Genomic DNA, 24,605 nt, shown 5'->3' on the forward strand with positions numbered 1-24,605 from the left:
GCCTACACTATGAAAATTAATTTAATATTTTCTAATGCATTTGAATAGGGCAACTAGCTCAGCTGACATAAAGCATATAGTGTTGCTATAAGTGTCGTTCCTTCCAAGGGAAGGTTAGAGTATACAAATGGTAAATATTAGATTATGCTGTTAGTTATGATCACCGAGGGCACACTGCTAAACCAAAACCGCTACAAACATGCCCCCATCTTTCCTGTTGTATCTCTGAGCTGTGATTGGTTCTTGCGCATCTTGATATCATATGATTGTGAGGTCCTTTTTTAAATTATTGAACATGAAATGTTATTTGATGGCATACTGAATATAATTTTGACTCCCATTTCAAATCTGATGACAGTGAGTAGTAGCCTATCAGCTGCAGGGATTTCTATTCATTTTAAATCTGAGAAATAGGCTACTTACATATTTAGATAAACTACTATACTATAGTTTCATACTACACTATAATGCTATAAAACAATACTATCGCCCTAAAATAAATATGTAATTCCACGCAGCCAACACTAGAGGTCAATAACGCAATACAATGATTTGCACTTCATGTAAACAGACCAAAACTGCAGATTTATGTCATTTGAAAGTCTGCAATTACGAGAGTAAAAGTCTCTGAAGTCTTTGCAATGTGCTTAATGTACAAGCCACGGTCATAATGTTATCTAAGTATTTCCATGTCACTGTACTGAGTGTTATTAATTATTATAGGTTATTGTAGGCACTAGAGTACCTCTACATTAGCCCACCCCATCCCCAGATACCGTTCAGAAGAAAAGGCAAAGATATCATGGATGTTGGCCTAGCTATAGTTGCAATATCCTCTTGGCAGGACGTCTTTGTAGTGGGGAGCAGCCTGCCCAACCCATCCCTCAGTGCCAGGACTTGAGGAGAGAAGCGCTCACACGCACTGTACTCACGGCGCCTGCTCTGGTCCGCTCCTTCGACAGTGCGCAGCCTAATTCAGTCCAGACAAGAGACACCCTCGACCAGGTCCCGGACTCTACCTAGGCTACTGCTGAGGCCGTTCTAACAGGACATGCCTCGAAGAGCGAATCATAGAATATAGGACCAACGAATCCAATTTCTTGCAAAGGAAAAGGTTGACATCACATGTGAATTATTTGGAGAGGCAGAGGTGTATAAACAAACGGAGCAGATAAAGATGTATACATTACCATGCCCTGTCTCCATCGCCACCACCACATTCGTTTAGCTTCCTTTTCATTTTCTGCACAGACGCAGAATACGTGGAATTATTGATTAAAAGGGAAGAGGATTTCAATGTGGACGGGAGGAGAGGAGACACTCGTGACGCTGACAGTCACATCAATTTAGGAGCGGCCCTTCAGAGGATAGCCGTTTATATGTGAAAGACAGAAATTAAGTCGTCTCCAGGATAGCACTGTGAGCGAGTGCATCCGATCGGAGTTTGCTGGCGATCTGCGGGACTGCTGCTCCCCGTATTTGCGGCCATGCTGCGGGAAGCATCCTCCGAGCTCTTCCCGACTTGAGGGGCTTTTACCAGCCGATTGTTATAACAGTGAATTCGTTAAAATGATTTCGTGGTCTAGAAGACGGCTATTCCCGGGGCTTTTTTGCAATATTTGTTTCATCGTTTGCTAAAGGACTCTGCGCAGAGAGAGGTGATCATATTTCACATAGCTCTGACATTTGTATCCTAGCAAAATTGTGTGAAAAACATTTAATTATTTATAGACTATGTTACGTGAATTGCAGAACAAAAGTTTTGGGTTGTGTCCCGGGTTGAATAGTGTAGTCCTATGGGGTTTTAAGTGTTTCTCTGTTTGTGTTTATAGTAGGCACTCGTAGCAGCCAATTCGCTCAAGCTTATTATGTGAGTTAGGCATTGTATTCAAATCTGAATTAATGTGTTGGATGTTGTTTCCCCTACTGGTATTGCACTCTAACAGCTGGACAGTGTACCATTCACGAGGGGACAGGTGTGTTGTCCAAAGAGTCAGGTGGGTAACGAACCCAGAGGTCCTATCCACTTTAAGCCCTTTATGGGGGGGTTAATGTTTAGTGCAAAAACAAATATTTTTATGCAAGTCAGCCTTGCATGACTGCCTGGGGGAGCAAGTCATTTCGTACAGCAGATTCTAACATCCGAACATGGGCACCAAACAGACCAAAGGTGCCGGGTGCCAAGAGGCTGGGCCCAGCCCACAGCACGGGTGGAAACGGACCCCTACCAAGGAGAGGGGTGACATCTTCACCTCCTTCATGTTGAGGTCAGGGGACCGGCTGAGTCGTGGAGGGTCACCTCCGCCCTACCAGCGCCGGATAAGCATGATCCAGGAGATGATGCTGATGGCCAAGCAAGGCAAACAGGACAAGGCCACAGAGATGCTGCAGACACTCCGGCAGGTGTGTGTGTGTTTATATGTAAGTGTGTGCGCACGTATGTTTATGGTATGTTCTTGACTGTGTTCCTGTGTGTGTGTGTGTTTGTATGTGTGTGCGCCTGTGTGTTTGTGCACCTTTGTGCTCGTGTGTTCATGTGTGTGTGTTTTCCTGTGTGTGTGTGTGTGTGTGTGTGTGTGTGTATTTATGTGCGTGCACACGTGTGTTTCATCTACTATAACCCCAAATCCCATGTCAGTTCACTGCAAATCCTAGTCTGAGTCTAGCTTACATCAACTCTTGTTAAAGTCCTTCACTGGTCCAGGGATACACAGATGGGAGGGAGGTGAGCTTCAGAGGACAGAGGAGGGCAGACAGATGGACTGATACAGCGACAGGTAGAGAGGTGTGATCGTTAGAAAGCTGGATGTGCTTTCTCTCAGTTAGGTCGTGATTAGCTCTACCACGGACACGCTGACACCGTGGGCACACCTCACTTTAAGGGACGTACATAACTAGAGGGACTGTCTGTCTGAGTGAGGTGAGGACGTGGATACTAAGGAAGACCAACTCAAACTACACCTCCATTCTATGTCACACCAGGGTCGTGTGTTCACTAGGCACGAAACTGAAGATAATGGGACGAAACGGAGAGGTGCTACCTGAGCTTGGCCAATATGAAACGGTTGTTGTTGTCGTTTTCCGTTGAACAATGTTATGAAATGTTTTGCTTCGGTGTGCCCTGATGAATATGACCCAGCATTGGAATACAGTCAAATGACCAAAGGATATTAGGTCAACTTAGATGACAGATAGCTGTTGGTGTAAATGACTATCTACAGTATCTGCTCTTGTAGTGATACCATAACAAGCCGATGAGATGCATCCTGCAACTCTCCCATGTCCCTCCCGCCCTGCACCTCCTTTGCCCCTCTGTCAATGGTTTTTGTGAGGAGCATAACTCATCCTGGGCTGTGTCATGTTGCTGAAACAGATGCCCAGAGGCTCGGCTCGCCTTCGCTGCTGATGCAATTAGAGGAGTGGCACACTTTGTGGCTCCTCTGTGATGCCATTCAGCCAGGCTCGATCGGCCTGTGGGAGGATGGAGAGAGAGGGGGAAAGTAGGGAGAGAGAGAGAGTAGAGGAAAGGAGGGAGGGAGAGAGTAGGAAAGGAGGGAGAGAGGATGAAATGAGGGAGTGGAGAAAATCGAATCAAATCAAAGTGTATTTGTTACGTGCGCTGAATACAACAGGTGTAGACCTTACAGTGAAATGCTGAATACAACAGGTGTAGACCTTACAGTGAAATGCTGAATACAACAGGTGTAGACCTTACAGTGAAATGCTGAATACGACAGGTGTAGACCTTACAGTGAAATGCTTACTTACAGGCTCTAACCAATAGTGCAAAAAAGGTATTTGGTGATCAATAGGTAAGTAAAGAAATAAAAACAACAGTAAAAAGACAGTAGCGTGGCTATATACAGACACCGGTTAGTCGGGCTGATTGAGGTAGTATGTACATGTAGATATGGTTAAAGTGACTGTGCATATATGATGAACAGAGAGTAGCAGTAGCGTAAAAGAGGAGTTGGTGGGTGGCGGGACACAATGCAGATAGCCCGGTTAGCCAATGTGCGGGAGCACTGGTTGGTCGTGCCAATTGAGGTAGTATGTACATGAATGTATAGTTAAAGTGACTATGCATATGTAGCAGCAGCGTAAAAGAAGGTTTGGGGTTGGGCACAATGCAGATAGTCCGGGTAGCCATTTGATTACCTGTTCAGGAGTCTTATGGCTTGGGGGTAAAAACTGTTGAGAAGCCTTTTTGTCCTAGACTTGGCACTCCGGTACCGCTTGCCATGCGGTAGTAGAGAGAACAGTCTATGACTGGGATGGCTGGGGTCTTTGACAATTTTTAGGGCCTTCCTCTGACACCGCCTGGTGTAGAGTACCTGGATGGCAGGCAGTAATGTACTGGGCCGTACGCACTACCCTCTGTAGTGCCTTGCGGTCAAGGGCCGAGCAATTGCCGTACCAGGCAGTGATGCAACCAGTCAGGATGCTCTCGATGTTGCAGCTGCAGAACCTTTTGAGGATCTCAGGACCCATACCAAATCTTTTTAGTTTTCTGAGGGGGAATAGGCTTTGTCGTGCCCTCTTCACGACCGTCTTGGTGTGTTTGGACCATGTGGGAAAGGACAGAGAAAGAGTAGGAAACGAGGGGGAGGGCAGGAAAGAGGGAGGGAGTGGAGGTAAGTAGGGAGAGTGGAGGAAAAGAGGGATAGAGAGAATTTGGTAGAAGAGCTTCTCCTACTTAGGTGCTTTTACCTCATAACATTTATCTCCAGACATAATTAAGAAAGAGAACTTCACTATGCATCCAACTTCGCGATGTGGTTAAGACCCACATGAAAGCTATATCCACCAGATCCCACCAAACCTATACACTTTATATTGAATATCGGACAGGACTTCATCGATTGGTTCACTCCTTTTGTTGATATCACCCTCAAGGGTTATTGATTTTCATTACTTCAACACTAGGTATAATTTGATACGATCAAATTAGTCTCACATAGCCGTCATATTGTCGCCTTCCCTGTAAACATTTCGAGCTTTGCCAAAATAGAAGCCTGGAAATAGAGGCTATGTACCAATCAATCCATCCATGTGTTATCCTATCTCAGAAGATGGAGGTTCCAGGTTGAAGGCGCCAGCTGTGTAAATGTAAGGCTTTAGGGTTAACCTATGGATCATAGTGGTGAGGTCAGACAATCCTCACCCATTAAGGATTTTTGGTGCACTCATTGATCATTTCCCCCACTTATAAATATCTCAGCATCTGGATTGACAAAAAGCTTTCTTTCAAAAAGCATGTTGATGAGTTAGAAATTAAAATAGGACGAAACGTAGAGTTCCTTCTTTAGGAACAGGTCTTGTCTTTCATTAAGTAGCAGAAAACAAATGATTCAGTCAACATTCATTCTGGTTATTGACTATGGTGATGTCATCTATATGATTATGGCGATATTGTCTATATGAATGCATCTGCCGCTCTATTGGATGCAGTTTATCATAGCGCATTGCGCTTTATTACGGGCGATTGGTTCAGTACACATTATTTCATTATGTATCAGAATGTGTGCTCCTTGAAGTCTCGTAGATTGATGCATGGCGCTCTTTTTGTCTATAAAGCCCTCTTGCATAAACTTCCACCATCCCTTACCTCATTGTTAACCTTCAGACGTATAAATTACCAGACCCGGACTCCCTTCCATCTCCACCGAGTTAATCTGCTTTGAGTTTTTTTGTTACGCCTTATGTGGAATGATCCCCAGAAATCCTTAAAGTTGGTGCAATTCAGACAGATGTTAGAGGGACAATGTGTTTGTTTCAATCTGAACAATGTGCTTGTTTCATATGATTGTGTTTTGCTTTTCGTGTTTGCTTTATATGTAATTGATGTGTATACAGATATGTATAGTGTAATTGATGTTTATTGATGTGTTCATGCAGGGCTCATCTGCGAAAGACACTGTGGTCTCAGCATGACTCCCTGCTTGAATTTAAAAAAAAATCCCTGCTGGTTGTTGTTCAGAGATCAGAGCCTGTTTACAAAGCGTCTCGTAGTAGGAGTGATGATTTAGGATCAGTTTTGTATTGTCGACAAGACTGAATTAGATTATAAGGATGGGAGACCTGATCCTAGATAAGCACTCTTACTCTGAGACACTTTGTAAATATAGGTCCAGGCTGAGATGAAGCCATGGAGGGACACACAGTGTATTATCATGTCATTATCAATCTTCTGGCTCTGCACTCTTAGAGAAAAGTGTTCCAAAACGACTGTCCCCATAGGAGAACCCTTTTTAGTAACAGGTAGGACAAAAAAAACAAAATTTTAGGTTCTAGATAGCACCTTTTTTTCTAAGAGTGTGGCCCTCAGTTTCAAAACACGCCCGCTACACTTACGTGATAATGCCCCTGAAGCCGGTGTTTGGAGGATATATTGGCATGGGTGTTGTTAGGCCAGAGACGAAGTCAAGGTCTGGCAAACCGTGACAATATATCCTCCAAACACCTGCTTCGAGGGCATTATCACTTTTATACAATGGGTTACCAACATATTCAAATAATGATTGACATATTTTAATAAAAAAACATATTTTGATAAATGTATTCATACTATTTCATCCTTCCACGAGATGTAGTCCACACGCAAATCTAGGGTTGCTACCCAAGCCGGATGGTCGTTTGTTCTATCGGTTCAGTTGCCAGAGACGCGACCCAGTCTTTAAGTCTAAATGTTCCATTGCCATACTGGCTGGCAACGTTCTTATCCCTTGCTTGCTAGCTAGCCATCTACAGCTAACTTACTGTCATGTCAAACAGTGCAGACAGAATAACAACAAAGTATTTGCATTTGTTTAAGCTGTTTTCTAGTGATATTTATTTGGATACATCCAAAACAAGGATCTAATAAATGATGTGTGATTTCGCCTGGCATAGAAAATGTGCTCTCTCGTCAGGACACTGTTGCCAGAGGAGCTAACCAACAACACAGCTAACACAATCCCTTCAAACCTGAAGCTGTAAAGACTGCGAAGTAGCTGCGTTTCATTTAGTTTGACCTGTTTTCTATTGACATTCCTTTGTATATATCCATTAAAATGTATATTAAGTCAACTTAGATGACAGATAGTAATGTACAACAACAGCTGATTCATGATTTCGACTGGCTGAGAAAAGCTGCCTGCCTGTCTCCTCACGACTCCCGACACGTGCATTACTACTGGACAGCAGGAGATCAAATTTTAATATTGAAACAATGTTGCAAATGTCGGAGAGACAGACAGCAAGGTTTATACAAATCTCTGCAGTTGAAAACCAAATGCTAATCTAAAAGAAATGGGAGATCATTTCTGGATGCTTTTTATAGTAGTGATCAAATTTATTGTGGAATAGACACGCTGGAATACGGTTTTATCCAATCAGCATCCAGGATTAGACCCACCCGTTGTATAATATTGTATAATCACCATGCCATCAGTCCTCACAGCAACAGGTTGGTTAGAAACTAAACTGTTGATTCTGATGCTGTTACTGTTTGTCTTGCCAGTTAATTTGGGGGTAGAAGACCGAAAGAGATGTAGAGAGAGGAAGAGAAAGAGATGTAGAGGGAGAGAGACTTATATAGGGAGAGAAGAGAGAGAGTGCCTGTTCTTCGAAAAAGATGGAGAGACTGAGAGAAGCATCTCAGTTCACTGGCAACCAGGTGCACCCCGTTGTTGCCCGGATACCATGGAATTTCCCATTAAATTGGAATTGATTAATGAAGGGGCTGCTCTGTTAACACTTAATGTACCGAAAAACTCTTAATTTCTATTTCTCCTCAGTCCGTTTGCAGGGTTTTTACAGGGAGTCCACTGCTTTGATGATGAATGTGGCTAATATTGATGTGGGAGGGAATACTCGAATGAAAGACAATTTATTGTCCTCACTTCCCCCGCTAACCCTCCCTCTCACGCCACCACCACCGCCACCACTTTACAGTTCCAATAATTTTGCGGCTTTAGTTGTCATAGCCGTTCATTTTTAATACCGGACAATTGACATAAAAAATGCATGGCCTTTTCTTTACTAGAGGGAATTGCTGCTCAAATGTCCTTTTTTTCTTTCCGTCCTTTCTCTCTCTCCACCTCAAAGTCTCATTCTGCCTTTGCCGTGTTGTTTTTACGTTGGCTAGAACCACAGACCCCCCCCCCCCCCCCCCCCCCCACCCCTCCCCCCCCCCCCCTCCCCCATTCGTGGCCCCTCTGTAACTGCCGGTACCTAAACCTGCTGTGCTGTGCCGAAGATAACACACAGAGATGGCAGATGCATTTCAATATAGGGGTTATCTATTTGCATAGCTGCTTGATTTCTTATCGCTTCGCTCGGCGGGCACTGGGAGAATTGCCTCCCTCATGTCCTGTGACTCATCCAGCTGTCATGGATGCATACACACGCACACACACACACACACACACACACCCTCAAATAGCCGCATGCCACACAGTTCTAACGTTATTCATGATGTGGCCTCAATGCTAGGGTAAAAAGCAAAAAAAGACTCCATGTTGTGTATGTATTGAAACCGCTGTGATCCACCTGTTGATATTCCTGGAAGTCAAGCACATGTGTAGTAGCGACTTGAGTTGTCTAAACCTCTTCTGTAGTGGTTGGTCTCTCACAGAGAGGAGAACGCAGTTGAGGGGTGTCCATGACCTGTGTCAAGGCTCTGATTCTCATTCAGACACACAGCACAATGGGGAGCTGAGAGAGAGAGAGAACGTTTGCAGACCCAGTAGCTAACCTCAAAATAGCTGCAAAAACAATCCATAGTCTGCCATGGATTGAGCTTCAGATAAAAACACTATTTCCCCACAGGTGTCTACGTTAAGGAGCGTAAGCAAATCCAAGGTCTTTGCATGAATTGACAAAGACTTCCCGCGCCTGAAGGAAAAGTCGTGTTCAATTTGACGGTCGGGCTGCTGACATGCGGAAAGGACACTCCCTTTCCTGGTGCTGAAGTCTACTATCTGTTAGTGTTTGAGTCAACACTGCTGGATCAGCAGGTTTCAGTGTTAAGTTTGCTTTAGCAGTGGGGCATTTGTGAGTGTTTGCATTTTTGCTCATCCCACCTCCGAGTGCAAGTCAATACGGATGTGTGCTAGTTTCCTGTATGTCAGTCAGTCACTGTCACATAAACTAACGTAACATTGATATATCGGGTCGGAGGTGAATTCTGTAGGGCCCAGAGGTTGTCTTGACAAGGTGGTATAACCCATAAAACCCAGGGCCTAAGTTAAAGGCGAGTTATAGTTTTTCCTGGGCCGGTCACACGGTTGGTGAAAACCGCTGGCTCTAATCATGTAACCTTGTTCTACATCTCTCCTGTCTCTCTCTCTCTCTCTGTGTGTAGGACTTGGGGATGGAGTCCACGTCTCTGGATGACGTGCTGTACCGTTACGCCAGCTTCAGGAACCTGGTGGACCCCATCACCCACGACCTCGTCATCAGCCTGGCCAGATACATCCAGTGCCCCCCCAAGACAGGCCCGGTAGGACACCGAACACTCCCTGCACATATGCACATGTTAACACGCACTCATGTGCAAGTACACGAATGCACACACAGACACACACGTACACATGCGTGGGCACACACACACGCATACAGTATACCCTCAGGCTCGCAGCACACACACCCACACACACACCCACACACACACACACACACACACACACACACACCAACACACACACACACACACACACCACACACACACACCACACACACACACACAGTTTGTACAGGTGGCTGCTATTTGTGTTGTTGGATGGGATGAGTTAAATGTTAAAGTGCTGTTGAGGCCTAGTAAAAAAAACGCATGTAAACGCAATTGGTGTTAATTAACCATTATAACGTGCTCCTCACAGATACGCTCCCCCATCACAACATTACTTCTTCCAGACGTCATTCATTCAGTGTGCTGGTCAATGAGACCATCTCTTTTCCTTCCTGTCTTTGGACCGAAATTAGGTTATGAGTGTGCTCTGAGGTTGTTTGTGTATGTAATGTGAGTGCATTTGTGTTGTACCTCTGTGTGTGTTTCACATCCTTTGTGTGTGTGTGTGATGTGTGGTGTGTGTGTGTGTGTGTGTGTGTGTGTGTTGTGTGTGTGTGTGTGTGTGTGTGTGTGTGTGGATGGTGTGTGTGTGTGTGTGTGTGTTGTGAGAGGAGAGCAAACAGAGAGATACCATCCAAGCATCGCATTTTGAGCCACGGGAGTGGGGAAGGACATTAATGACTATCAGAACTCTGGGTTGAGGTCATCTCTCTGCATACAGGGTATGATGATCTGGCTGGGAGATGCCTGTGAGTTTTGGAAAATGGAAATGCACTCACATTAATGCCCAGTAGGGATGTTGAGGCAAGGTCATGCTCTCTCTCTTCATCCACCAGTTCTCAGCGAGTCTTCCACTTCATTACAAACCCAATCAGGAGAGTTATTAGATTGGCTTAGACCCCCTCACGGCATGATAAAATCTCGGCATTTTTAGAAAACTCATCATGCCAGGAAGGATTTAAAAGAACTACTACTCCTATGTAGTAGGAGTATCTCCACATCTCTCTCTTGTATAGATGTATAATTAGATTTGAGATAGTTATGATGGATAAAGGAAGCGATTAGGACCTTTTTGATTTCACCCATGCCATATCCTTTGCTTTTCTAACCAGCGTGATTCTGTCTTGCCCTCACCGAGTTGAGATGATGAAATTTAGCCTGGTAGTGGGATGTAACGAAACTAGGAAAGAGACAGAGATTCTGTTAGTCTTTATGGAAGGTTGGGACACATGTCTTGCAGGCGTAAGGATAGGCAAGAGATGGGGGAGGAGACGGAGGGAGGGGAAAGGCAGGCAAGGCAGACAGACAGACAGCAGTACAGACAGACAGAACGACAGACAGGGACAGGACAGCAGGAGGTAACTACAGGACAGGACGGCTTAAGCGGGAACGACAAACAGACGACCAGCAGGGGGAACGGACAGACAGACGGCAGGGGCGACGACAGACACGGACAGTACCAGCAGTGCCTCTGTGTCTCTTCATGAGTCACACTCTAATGAAAATACTGGCCTCCTCCGAGCCTCAGTGCTGCAGTGCTGTCGCTCATCAATAGAGGAGCGAATTCCAGTCACAATATTACCACACCACACACGACACACCACCACTCACACACACACACACACACCACACACACACACACCACACACACACACAACACACACACCACACACACACACACCACACACACAGACACAAACACACACAGACAGTAAACATCTATATTTGTGTAGTAACCAGTAGTTTTCTTTTTTTTATAGTACTACTGATATTGATTACTGCATTGTTGGGAAAGCATTTGCAAGAAAGGTATTTCACTGTACTTGTTCACGTGACAATACAACTTTAAACTTAAAACTTATAGGAAACGTCTCTGAGAGACCGATTAAGCCCACATTCCTCCTGTTACTGCTCTGCTTGGCCACAATTTGAACCCGTACTTTAAAAAAATAGCTTGGCAGATTGTGATCCCAGGTGTTTATTTTTGCCTGCTCTTTTTCTTTCCCAGTCTGCTGCCATTTTCAGCCCTGTAACAATTAAATTAAATTAAATTCAAATAACTGTATTTTTCCTGTGAGGGAACTGCTTGTGCGGAGTGTTTCACACAGTTAGGCTTTGTGGTAACCCGAAAGGATGAGCGATGGAAGGATGTTATTGATAACACCATGACAACGCATAACACCATGGGTAAACTACTAGTCAACCTGCGTCACGAAGAGAGAGACTATTTTGTTTCTGGGTGCTGATGAGAGAAACAGATTTATGTGTTGATGTAGTGGAGAGAGAGAGAGGGAGAGAGAGAGGAAAAGCAAGCGAGCGAGCACGGAAGGCAGGGAAAAGGAGAGGGAGTAGATGAGAAGGAGGGCGGGAGAAAGAGTGTGTCTTAGTGTACACGGTAAAAATAGAAGGTCTCAAAACACCATGATTGTGTAGTGAAACCATGAAATGTTGTGCCGGTAAGCTGATCTGGTGTTTGGAGTGTGTTTGAATGTAAACCCAATATAAGTGTTTCCTTACACAAAAAGAGTTTTAAAACAGAAATGTACTACTCTGAAACGCCCAAAGTGGCTCTTCAACCTGAATATTGGTGTTTTTAAGGAAGTGTTGTGAACACACTTTTTGGGTTTTCAGTGCGTGTAAAAGGCAGCATCAAAACACCAAGACGTTGTTTTTCATACAATCAATGTTTTACAAATTTAAATGGTTTATATCCTAAATATTGATTCATGATAAGGGCCTATGGAGAATATTCTTTTAACCTTTATTATTTTATGATTTATTTTGACAGATTAGAATCAGGAGAAGCAGTACGATGGTACTTTTCATTTAAGTTTTACCCACTCAACCATACAGCCACATTGTAAGAAATTATTCTGGGGTGAATTGAATAAAAAAAAAAAAAAATCTAAACCAATATATACTTAATAAAAAATGATTGCAAGTCATGCAGAGCCCGTGGACTAGCGTTAACGCAGCTGACTTAGACAGGTCACCCGTCTCCCCACTAAAGACCGGGGTTAAATTCCCTGGCACCATCCGATGCTCCCCGTCCAACCTGACAGAGCTTGAGAGGATCTGCAGAGAAGAATGGGAGAAACTCCCCAAATACAGATGAGCCAAGCTTGTAGCGTCATACCCAAGAAGACTCAAGGCTGTAATCGCTGCCAATACTGCTTCAACAAAGTACTGAGTAAAGGGTCTGAATACTTATGTAATATTTTACATTTTTAATACATTTGCCCAAAATTCTAAAAAGCAGTTTTTGCTTTGTCATTATGGGGTATTGTGTGTAGATTGATGAGGGACAAAAACAATTGAATCAATTTTAGAATAAGGCTGTAACGTAACAAAATGTGGAAAAAGTCAAGGGGTCTTAATACTTTCCGAATGAAGTGTGTGTGTGTGTGTGTGTGTGTGTGCTGTGTATTCAGACTCTTTGAGCCCATAGCTCTGCTCTACCCGTGACAACACACAGCCAGCCATATCACACTGACCGTACTGCACTTCCTTTCAGCTAGTTTTGATTGGGTCTTAGGAGAGGAGACAGCGGGGAGTCGGTAGCTATTGAATTCATTGTCCTTGTCATGTTTGTTGTAAAGGTCAGGAAGCCAAATAGAACAGAACTTGAGAGGGGTTTACAGTGCAGATTGCATCTCAAGGTGTGTGTGTGTGTGTGCGTGCGTGTGATGTTTCCTTTTGATACAGTGCTGTACAGTTGATCGATAACTACACTATTGAAGGAAAACCAGAGCCCCATATATATGTAAATAGATGGCTCTGAGTAAAAGTATAGCTGCCTCTCCCTACCCTACTACCAGAACAGTATCTTGCCACAGTACAGTGTAATCCTGTACACGTGTCTGTCTGGCTGTCTGAGACAGAGTCTGCTGGTTGTTGTAGACATATGTAGGCCTGTGGACACAGCATGGAGAGGAATCCCTCAGTAGCCCAGCATATGCTGCTAGTCTGCTGCCTGTATCAGAACAGTGGAGGGGGGACGCATCCCAAATGGCACCCTATTCCCTACATAGTGCACTACTTTTGACCAGAGCCCTATGCAGGGAATAGGTTGCCATTTGGGATGCAGAGAGTTAGCGCCAGTGCAGAGTATTGATAACCACTAACAGACTGGTCGATACCTCCCTGCCCACCTCCTGTTCCCCTACTCCCACAAACTACTGTTCAGACAGAGAGAGGCTTTTAATTCCACATTTTCCACACCATAAACAGGTTTATTACACCAAATTAATATCAAATTAAATATAGATTCATACTTCGAACGGCTAATAACGGATTACTTTAAATATCTCATTTTTGGTGAAAATGTTTAACAATATTGTTACAGCTAGCACTGGTGTGACCACATCTGCTCAAAGGAAATTGCAAGAGCTATAAAATCCTGTGTTACTGTACTACGGGCATCCACACACAATCATATAATCCACAAGATGCGTATTTGGCGGTACACATGCTTGGTATAGTTACCACGTCAGTAGGGCTCGCTGAACGAGTGGAGGAGAAAGTGGAGACATCAATAATGTAATATGTCTTACCTCCAGAGGACACAGGCAGGGAGCTGGGAACAACACACACACACACAGAGAGAGACACAACACCACACACACCACACACAGAGACGAGAGAACACACACACACACACACACACACACACACACACACACACACACACACACACACACACACTGGGAACAGCGCAGTAGAGCAGACCGTTGAACCGCTTACCAGTCTGAACCAGAGACCGTTAATTATCTCTCTCCCTGAATAACAAACCTAAGTGGCCTGATATAATGGCTTCTATTTCATTTCTAGTGATCTTACCACCAAGAGCACCAACTGGCCTTCTGGGGCCGATGATCGAGGTGTAGAATAGCAGATTAACCAATAGGGCGTCGATATGACGTCACAGACAATAATGTACTGTATTAATATCTTTCCAGACCCGTGCCACCCTTTACTTTTTTCTTCTAACGGCCATGGTAAGAGCATTCCGTGTTCTCCGTAAATGTCTTTTCTGAGCCGCTGTTTTATATGTCACTATATACAGTATGTTAGTGGATGTGTTTGCTGGTGTTGTCGTTGTGAAAACCTGCCGTCAATACTTAGTGTTTCTGAAGATTGAAACAGGTGCATAGAGGACCACAGGGTAGCACCTTGGCTCACAATATGAATTTGTTAGCCAATGTTAACCTACTCTGTCTGTTTTAATATGGAAGTGCATTCCCTCCCCAGCAAGGAGTGGGTGAGGGAGAGGGAGAGAGTGTTTAGTTCCTCAGGTCCTCTCCTGTCACCACAGACAAAGGAAGAAGTGTTTGTTTGCTGCCACTCATCTCCGCTGGTCCCCTGTCAGCCAATGTTAACCTACTCTCTCTCTCTCTCTCTCGCTCTCTCGCTCTCGCTCTCGCTCTCGCTCTCACTCTCGCTCTCTCTCTCTCTCTCCCTCTCTCTCTCTCCCGCTCTCTCTCTCGCTCTCTCAGGGGGAGGATTCTCTGGGTGCCATGGAGAAGGTATGTCGCCAGTTGACCTATCACCTGAGCCCACACTCACAGTGGAGACGGCAGGGCATACTGAAGAGGAAGCCACTGGCATGGTGAGGGGACACATTGTGTGTGTGGAGTCAATAGAACTAGAGAGAAAGTTTGGTCAAAGGCAGCATACACACACAGAAGAAGCTATGATCATTGTACGGAAGTTTCTCAAATGTAAGTGTCTCATTTCCTAATGTAATTCTGGATCAGTGGACTGGCGCACTCTTTTGCTTACATGCAAAAACGGCAGACTTGCACGGGGCAGGCCTATTTTTCGTTAGTGAATGTGATTACTTTGTGCAAATAAAAGGCTTGACGGGGCATCTTGGGCCGAAGGATCAGACTGAATCATCGTTTCTCCTAGCATCCTCTCTGATTTCCCAGTTCCTCCCTCATTGGTCGATGCAGAGGAAGTCACGAAAATGCCACGTCATCTGGTGTGTGTGTCTGGCCTAGTCCAGTCTAACTCAACTAAAACAAGACATCCTATTTGTGTGTGTGTGTGTGTGTGTGCCTTTACTTTTGCGTGCATGTGTATCCGACTGTGTGTGACTGCGTGTGTTTCTGTATAAATGTAATCTAGAACAATTCTGTGTATCAATCAAATTCAATCAAATTCAGTCAAATGTATTTCTAAAGCCCTTTTTACATCAGCCGATGTCACAAAGTGCAATACAGAAACCTAGCCTGTACACACAGACCTTATCTCATCTTTTCATAAATCATCTATTCCCAGCAGCCTTCACTCCGCCCCTAGCTCTAACTGCTCTACCCGGGACTACATTGATGAACGGGAGTAATATTTACTCAGCTAAGTGAGTCAGTGAATGACAGCTCCTACAGATGGGTGTGTGTGCTGCACGCTCCCCACCAGTGATGCAGATCCTCCAGCTCTCAGGGCTGTGCACTATACAGCACAGCTGCTGCACCGCATGCTACTGGTGAACTAGTGTCTGTGTGGGTTTGGGAGTTGTTGCATGCATGCTGGCGTGCTTCTGTGTGTGTGAGTTGGTGTGTGTGTGTGTGTGTGTGTGTGTGTGTGTGTGTGTGTGTGTGTGTGTGTGTGTGCGCGTTATGTTCCTGTGTAACAACTTCCAACGTGTTTTATGGTGTAACTGTTTCCATATAGCGTGTAATGGGTCCTTTGACCATGGAGGTGGTTATTACAAGGAGCCCAGCGGTGATGTGTTTATATCCTCAGAGCTCTAGCTTGAGCCTGTTCCCGTAGGGCCACACGCACACACACACACACACACACACACACAACACACACACACACACGGGAGCAAAGGGATTAACAGCCCACATGTTCCCCAGCTCTCTCTCTCTGTCTCCAGTCTCTCTTATCATTACAGCTCTGAGCTCTCCCATCACCTGCTATCGTTCCACAGTGTAATCACCATAGAAATAGGATTCCTAGAAGGGACAATACTACGCCTACGCGGTAGCCCACAGAGCAGGGTTCTAATCACATTAGCTCTGTACACGGCTCTGACCATAGAAATATAATTATATTTAAACGTCTCTGACAGTCCAGTGGGATTACCATATAATTAAAATGATGACTGTTCTGGTAATTATACTTCTATGGTAATCACACTGGACTTTGAGAGCCATGTACAGTGCTAATGTGATCAACACCCTGTTTCTGTGACCTAACCTCGTGGGCGTCCTCCCTCAGAACGGTGTCTGTGTGTCTGTCTTTCAGGAGAGATGCGTTCTGTTTGTCAGTGTTGCTGTTTGTCAGATCGAGTCTGATGTTGTTCGTTATGGAATGGGTACACAGCTGTGCTGCGTAGACGACTAAGGCCAGTTCAGTGTCACCCATCAGTATGTCATTTGAAAAGGTTTTGAGAAGGTTATTGGGACACGGTTTGCTAGTTATGAAAACTCCGTCTTGTCACGTAGTCTGAAGTAAGTGCCTGGGTTCTACTGTAGAGTAACACTGTGCATGTTAATGCCTGCCGGGTCCTCCTTGACTCCACCATTCCATCTGTAATTACAGAGGTAGCTAGAGGAAACCTCTTCAATATCTCCATCTTACTGACTAACACTCACAGACACGGAGTGCTCTGCATATAATCAGACCTTTTCTCAAATACTATTTAAAATCTGTCAAACACTTTAACTGTTGGCTTTAGTCTGCTTAGAGTGACAGGGGGTGGGCTTTTGGGACTATTGGGACTATTCCATTGGCTCTATTGTACAAGGCAAACTCAGAGCGAGCCTAGCTAAAGTATTTGAAATGATTGCAAAAAGTATTTGAACCCAGGTCGGCATATAATGTGTTCTGTGGATCACTTTAGCTTTATCTCCGTGAATCTTGTCTCCGTGCCTCTGTCTCTGTGGTGGAGGAGTCGGGGCCCTTAATGCCTTTTGCCATGGGTTTCATTAGCCGCTAGCTAATTAGCATGGGGGACAGGAGCACTGGAGGAGAGGGCTCATCTCCTCCTCCTCCTCCTCCTCTGCTGTCTCATCCACTCTGCCTCAGCTCTGGATTGGTCATGACCCCAGCACGCACCGCGCACACGCAAGGACACACACATGTGTGGATGGACACACACATGTGTGGATGGACACACACATATGGCCACATGCATGTATAGACATGAATACACACACGCAAGCACCGTACACATAAACACACACACACACACACGCGTGCGCACACACACACACACACACACACACACACACACACACACACACACACACACACTCACACACAGATTAAGGTCCTGTGAGGCTCAGTTGGTAGAGCATGGCACTTCCAGGGTTGTGTGTTTGATTCCCATAGGGGACCAGTACGCATAAGTACAAAATGTATGCACTCACTACTGTAAGTCTCTCTGGATAAGAGCGTCTGCTAAATTACTATAATGTCCTTAAGAAAAGATGATAAAAAAAAAATACTAGCTGTTGTCTGATAACGTTCTTTAGAATTTAAAGGCTTTATGCAGTCTATGCATTGGAGTGAGGATCTACTGTACAGCCAACTAAATGAACAGCGCTGGTCCCTGCAGCAAGACTGTGTGAACTGACAGTGATGACCGCTGTAAGCCAAGAGAGAACAGATGCTTGGTGGCCACCAAGTAAACAACTGTCAAATTAGGACTAGCGCGTGTGTGTGTTTGCGCGTGTGTGTACGTCAAGCCTACACAAAACAATGAGTGGCAGCTGTAATGATCTAAGAAGTAGAGTTGAATGTGGTGACAGAGATAATGAAGTGAATGGAGCAGTAATGAGAGCCAACCGTAGCTCTGCCCGTCTCCCATAGAGACAGATGACCAGGACAAGGTGAGACACACACACACACACACACACACACACACACACACCTGTCTCTTATACACATCTAGATGTGTATAAGAGACAGCACACACACACACACACACACACACACACACACACACACACACACACACACACACACACACACACACACACACACAAACAGGGGAAAAGTGACATCATCTTTGCTGTCAATGGACTAGCTGACACCTAATACCACACTCATTATATTGCAATGGCACTGCTGTCACTAGGGTTGCGTTATGTCACTGAAGAATGGTGTCACCAGGTCACCAAGGGTCAGAGATTTGTATGAAGCTCACTTGACAGGGATTTTAGAGTGGGTCTGCAGAGTGGAGCCACCAGACCAGGGATCCTCAACTAGATTCAGCCACGGGCGCATTTCTTTTCTTGAGCGGATGGATGGTTAAGGGACCGGAACATAATTACAAGTCATTTGTTTACTGCAAATTGACAGCAAGAAGCCCAACAGATATAACATTTGACTAAAACATCATAATTTCAAACCTTGCTTACATTTGTATACAATCACACATGCTGTATCTCTCTATTATGTTTGGGAATATTTTGGAACAGATTTCCAAAATTAAAATCACTTGAAACAGATTTGCTGGTGTTTTTACAGACGTTTATGTCTTCGATTTTTTTCAGAAAACGTGGGGGGGGGGGGGGGGACAAATAAAATCCCCTACGGGCCGCCGTTTTGTGAACACTGCACAATACTAATCAATAACCAGCCTGACACCAGGAGCTTTCAGTGTGTCTCCCAAGTCTCAGACGGCTTTCTTTCACTCTCCCTCCTCATCCGTTAGTCCGTGTTCACTGCCTTTCTCCCTTTCTCCCTCAATCTATTCTCTTCTCATTTGACCGGTATGCACAATGCGAGCGAAAAGACAGGGTCACATTATAATGGTTATGATATGCAAAAGAGGTTGCACCATTAATATTCATTCTCTCAATTTGTATGTGGCTTTTTACCCCCTCTTCTCTCTCTCACGCTAGCTCTCGCTCTCTCTCTTTTTTTATCTTCTCCCTTCTGACTTAAACTGCTTGGCACTATGTCCTTACTTATCCCATTTCCTCTTCAGACCAGCTAACATTGCCTAGAGGCTGTTGCTCGTCTGCTCCTCTCATTTGCATGTGTGCTCTTGTGCTATCAGTATCAGATCTATCTTTTACACACCTAAGACTCTGGAGAGACTGGGAGCGTTATACCTATGCTTTCATATCTAATATGTCATCTGTGCTCACTGGATTGGCAAAGGAGAGACATGCTGTAGATGGGGGACAGGATAGCAATGCTAAAGCAACCTTATATTCTGATATTTTCAATCATGTAAGGCACGGTCCCCAACCGTTCAGTAGCCGATGTGTAAAATGGTACATTGCTCTCGCTCTGGATGACGTTTGACTATACCGTACCCGTAACATTGTGAAAGATTGTTTTAACATTGAACTGATTTCAGAGACCATTCAGTTATGACTGAGACTTCTACTGCCACACATACTTCACTTGAGAGAAGCAAGATTAGAGAGAGGGCAAGGCGGATGAATTTATTGGCGAGATGAAATCTATTGTCTATCCTTGAGGGGAAACAGTGAAACAAGCTTCCTTTTCAGAGGATCTTCTTCCTTCCGGGCACTCAACAGTGTCTCATTGCACTGACTTGTGGCTGAATTCACAAATGGACTCGTGTGGAATATGGTGCAAGCTCCCGTCAGCCATTCTCGCGCCAATCCAATGCTTTTAAATGCACGTAGAGGATTGAACAAGTGGACACTTCTGGAGAAGGGTACGAGAATCGGAATGCATAAATAAAGTCAACTTGCTCTCCTTACCTCTTTCACGGTGAGCACATAGATGAGGAAAGAGAAGAGGGGAGAGTCTGCTCTCTCTCACCTCTCTCACAGGAAAGAGGAGGCGAGAAAATAATTGCTACTGTCACCCACTGTGTGCTCACCTGCTGTGTTGGTGATAATTGATGAGAAAGAGAGAGAGAGAGAGAATGGAATAGAATATAATAGAAGAAGAGAAGAAGAGATGAGAGGGAGGAATAGATACAGTACAGGGATGGAAGGAAAATATATCAGGGACATCAGTGATTAGATTAGATGAGAGGTGACTAGGAGGTGAGAAGGTTAAGGCCTCTATCAGAAAAGGGATGGCCAGGGCAAAGAACCTTGTTGAACCTCAAGTGTCCTTGTCTGTTTAGATATGTAATCATTTTGGATATCGTTCATTAAATACAGGGAAAACTGAAGCCATGTTCACTTCTAAATTCTTTAGAAGCTTTCACTTTGTCTCCAGTTTCAATGCAAGGAAATAGTTTAATACAACTGTTTTGATTTACTCTGTTATTATCATTAACACACTTGATATTTGTCTCACCCGCATCGATGGTACTGCATGATGATGACCTCACAGCCAAGTCACTGGTGTCCCCCTTAATGAGCCTCATCAAAGAGCCTCTGTTCCAACACAGCTAGCTTTCTGCATGCTAATCACAGCTAGCAGTTAGCATGCTAATCATAACACTCAGTAGAAGAGGAAAACCTATAGTACTGTCGTTCTTTTGCACACCCCAAACATCCTTTTAACATAAAACTGCCTATCAAATGGGTGTAACTTAGCTTTAATGTATGTTGTTAGTCAATCTACTCGGTCCCCATGTGGTATGTAGTATCTATGCCCCTAAGGTCCTGACTCCTGCGTCTGAGAGGGACAGGACTCGGCTCAGCGTTTGGCTAGTCTAAAGCGTGGGATTCTGGTTGGAAGCCAATCTGAAAGTGTGGGATTGATGTCCTGTATGACGTTTCCTCTGTTTTTGTTTAGGTTCTGCTCTGCTTTTTAGATTTGTTAGTTAAAACTATCAGGGGAGAAGTCACAGGGGGAATCCTGAGAGGGAGCCAGGCATTCATCATGAGGTCATAACCCAGGGACCATTGACTTCGACCCATAGACCAAGAATTACTAGAACAGATATTTAAGTCAACATTCCGTGTTGGGTGGGCCGTCAGCCATGTGACTGTACTATCAATTGTACAGCGTCTGAAGGATTTTCCCGTTCTAGTAATTCCATTTGTTTGCTTTGACCCAATTCCCATAAAAAGTCATTAGCTAGAGAGAAGTTCTGAAACGTTTTTTTTTTTAAAGTAATTAATATTAATAACAAAACAAAATCTGGAATGATTTAGCAGCATATGTGGGACTGCACCATGTCTCAATGTTGGTGACGGATTAGAGCAGAGTGCTTGACCCATATAATTATAATTATAATGGACATTCACGTTCAAGTCAACGTTCTGTGATAAGTCCACTTCGAGTAATTATATGCCTGGACCAACTAATAAATGAGTCTCTGCTTTGGCTCACATCCTGGCACTACACAGCTATTGGGAGGGAAATGTACTATTGTTACGGTACATTTTGGGGGGTTCTTGAGTAATAATTGGGGTCCGGACCTCATTGTGCCTCAAATGCATTGTATTGTTTCCATTTGTACCTGGAAGGCATTCAAGTCTGATCTCACTTTTCCTTTTATTGGGATAAAATGCAGAGCAGGCCTTCATTCAGTGCAGTTCATTCACTGCCAAGCACTAGACTCCTGCTGTGCTTCTTTTCACCATGTGTTGTGAGTGCATGTCGAACATTTCTACTTTGGAACATTTGTTTGTCTTCTTCTACCCCCTGAGGTCTGGATTATCCAGACACGCTTCTTTCTTTGTGTCTTTCCCCACTTTCTTCCTAGTTCTCATTTTATTCTGTGGTCATTGTTAGGTTTAGAGTGTTTCTTTACACATCCTACACACCAAACTACACAGATACTCTTCTGAGCAAACGACATTACCTCATTTCCAATCAGCGTTTTACTGCTTGTTGTAAAGTAAGTAGCCTTGGGAAACCCAGAACAGCTCATAGGAGTGGGAGCCTATGTCCTGTTTCTATAGCATGAGGCAGCTTGATGTACAAGTACACCCCCCTGGGAAGTGCGCTAGTCTATTGCAGGGCCTTACCCCTCAATCTGTCTCCCTAATGCTGAGTGCCAAGCAAAAATGCATCAGGTCCCATTTGTACAGTCTTTGGTATGACTTGGCTGGACATCGAAACTCCCAATCTCAGGGCGAACACTCTAACCACAAGGCCGCTGAGTTGTTTACTGCGTTTTGACTGACAGCAAAAAGACCGTTGTGTATCTCCTCCGAAGTCATCCGAACTCACATCGCTGGAATCATTATGTTATTATGTGACTCATAGTGACCAAATTCAAAGACACTCCACATCTGGGTGTCACCCACAGTATTAAGACACAAGCTTATGCCAAAACGCTTGAACACTCTAGCTCTGCCACGTAGATCCACTTGTTTGGTTCGATGAGGTCGGCAGAAAATCTCCCTGTTCACTCTCATCGCATTTGTTTGTGTGGATCATATGGACAGATTTGCAAACGGAAACGCAACACAGACTGGCAGACTGCTAATTATGTAGAAACTAAAACATCTCTCTCTCTCTGTCACTCTCCCCAACTCTCCTCCTCTAATTATCTCTCTGCAAACCTTTCCATGTAAGCGGGTGAACCCATTTCTCACCTCTCTGCCCCTCAGCACATGAAGTGTCAGGAAATGGTGACAACAACAGTATTACAGATAGTAATGTAATTGGTCTACCTACCTGTCGCTACGCCTGGGGCTCCTGCTGTCTGTCATCGCTGTCCTTGTCTCATCACAGGCTCTTATAATGGTGTAGTTGTGTAATACCCTTCCTGTCGGGGGGATGTGGCTCTCATTGAAAGCTCAATGCGTCACCCTTATAGTTTTATTGACTATATGATATATGGACCTTTGCCGTGTTTTGTGCTAGGGAAAAATACAATTTGCATACATATTTTGGATTGGAGATAACTGGTTAACACACGCTACCTGACATGTAACTGATTACGCTCTCTTCTCCCCCCCCCCCCTCCAGTCTCAAGGTCATGTTGTCGACCCTCCCCCTAACGGGCGCTGGACCTTTCGGGCATCCCCCTGACAGTGCGTGCATGGAGCGCCTTTGTGCCTATCTGCAGCGCCACGCGCCCATCATCTGCAGCCTGGAGCTGGGCTTCACCGAGCTCACCGACGACGCCTTCCTCCTCCTCCTGCCCACGCTGGCCGCCCTGCCCGCCTGGGAGACCCTGGCCCTCAACGGCAACCGGCTGACCCGTGCCGTCCTCAAGGAGCTGACGGACAGCCTGAAGGACCCGGCCAGCTTCCCCAGTGTCACGTGGATCGACCTGGGCAACAACGTGGATCTTCTCCCTGCCCCAGCCCTTCCTGGTGAGTCTGAGGAAGCGCTGCCCCAAGCAAGGCAACCTGCCCACCATCCTGGAGTTTGGTGAGAGCCAGGCCAGCGAGCCTGAGGGGAGGGTGGGGGATGATGACGATGACAGGGATGACACCAACAGGACAGTGAGCATGGATGAACTGAGGTCGGAGGTGGAGGGGGAGTTGGACGGAGAGACGGAGATTGAGGAGATGATGAAGAGTTGCTGACTTTGACCTGGAGGTGCAGGGGAAGGAGAACGAGATCGAGGACAGCATGTGGACAATGGAGGAGCAGAGGAGGAGGGAAAGAGGAGGGAGGAGACAAGGGGGCAGGGAATTAGGAAGATGGTGGAGAGGGCGGAGCTAGAGGAGGAAGACACACAGAGTGAGTCCTCCCACTTGTCGTGCTCCAGCCAATCGCAGCATTCCTCAGGAGTGGTTGAGCTGATGAAGGAGGATGAAGGAGAGAGGGGACTGATCCCTTAAACCACCTAACCTGAGCAAGAACCCCAGTCCACTCTGCTTGTAACTTCCCCTCCCACGTTTTGTCTAGAAGGAGAGGAGAGCAGTACCAGCAAACAGTGAACGTTGCTATAATGTTAGATAGCGTCATTGAATGCATAGGTAACCGGAACTTGTTTTTCTGTGTTGGACATCTGGGGGAGGGACTCTGTCATCTCAACCTGCTGGAATGGATCCGGAATAACCAAACTGATCTGGGTGGACTGTTCGTCACGGATGTACAGTTTAGGGAGATGACAATCCAGGTTGAAAGAGGAGGACGTGTTGATAACTCTTATTGTTGTTTCATTATGAATTAGGATTATAATCCTCTGTAGTAAAGAGTAATAGATTTATTATATATCAAATGTAGAAAAAATTTACATTTTTCT

The 24,605-nt window shown here is 45.0% G+C and overlaps 1 pseudogene; it reads left to right on the forward strand.

Moving 5' to 3' along the window:
* Positions 1-935: 935 nt before the first annotated feature.
* Positions 936-24,416, forward strand: LOC111982527 (leucine-rich repeat-containing protein 75A-like; annotated as a pseudogene).
* Positions 24,417-24,605: the final 189 nt, after the last annotated feature.

This window comes from Salvelinus sp. IW2-2015, linkage group LG22 (genome assembly GCF_002910315.2).
Source record: "Salvelinus sp. IW2-2015 linkage group LG22, ASM291031v2, whole genome shotgun sequence".
Classification (NCBI taxonomy): Eukaryota; Metazoa; Chordata; class Actinopteri; order Salmoniformes; family Salmonidae; genus Salvelinus; species Salvelinus sp. IW2-2015.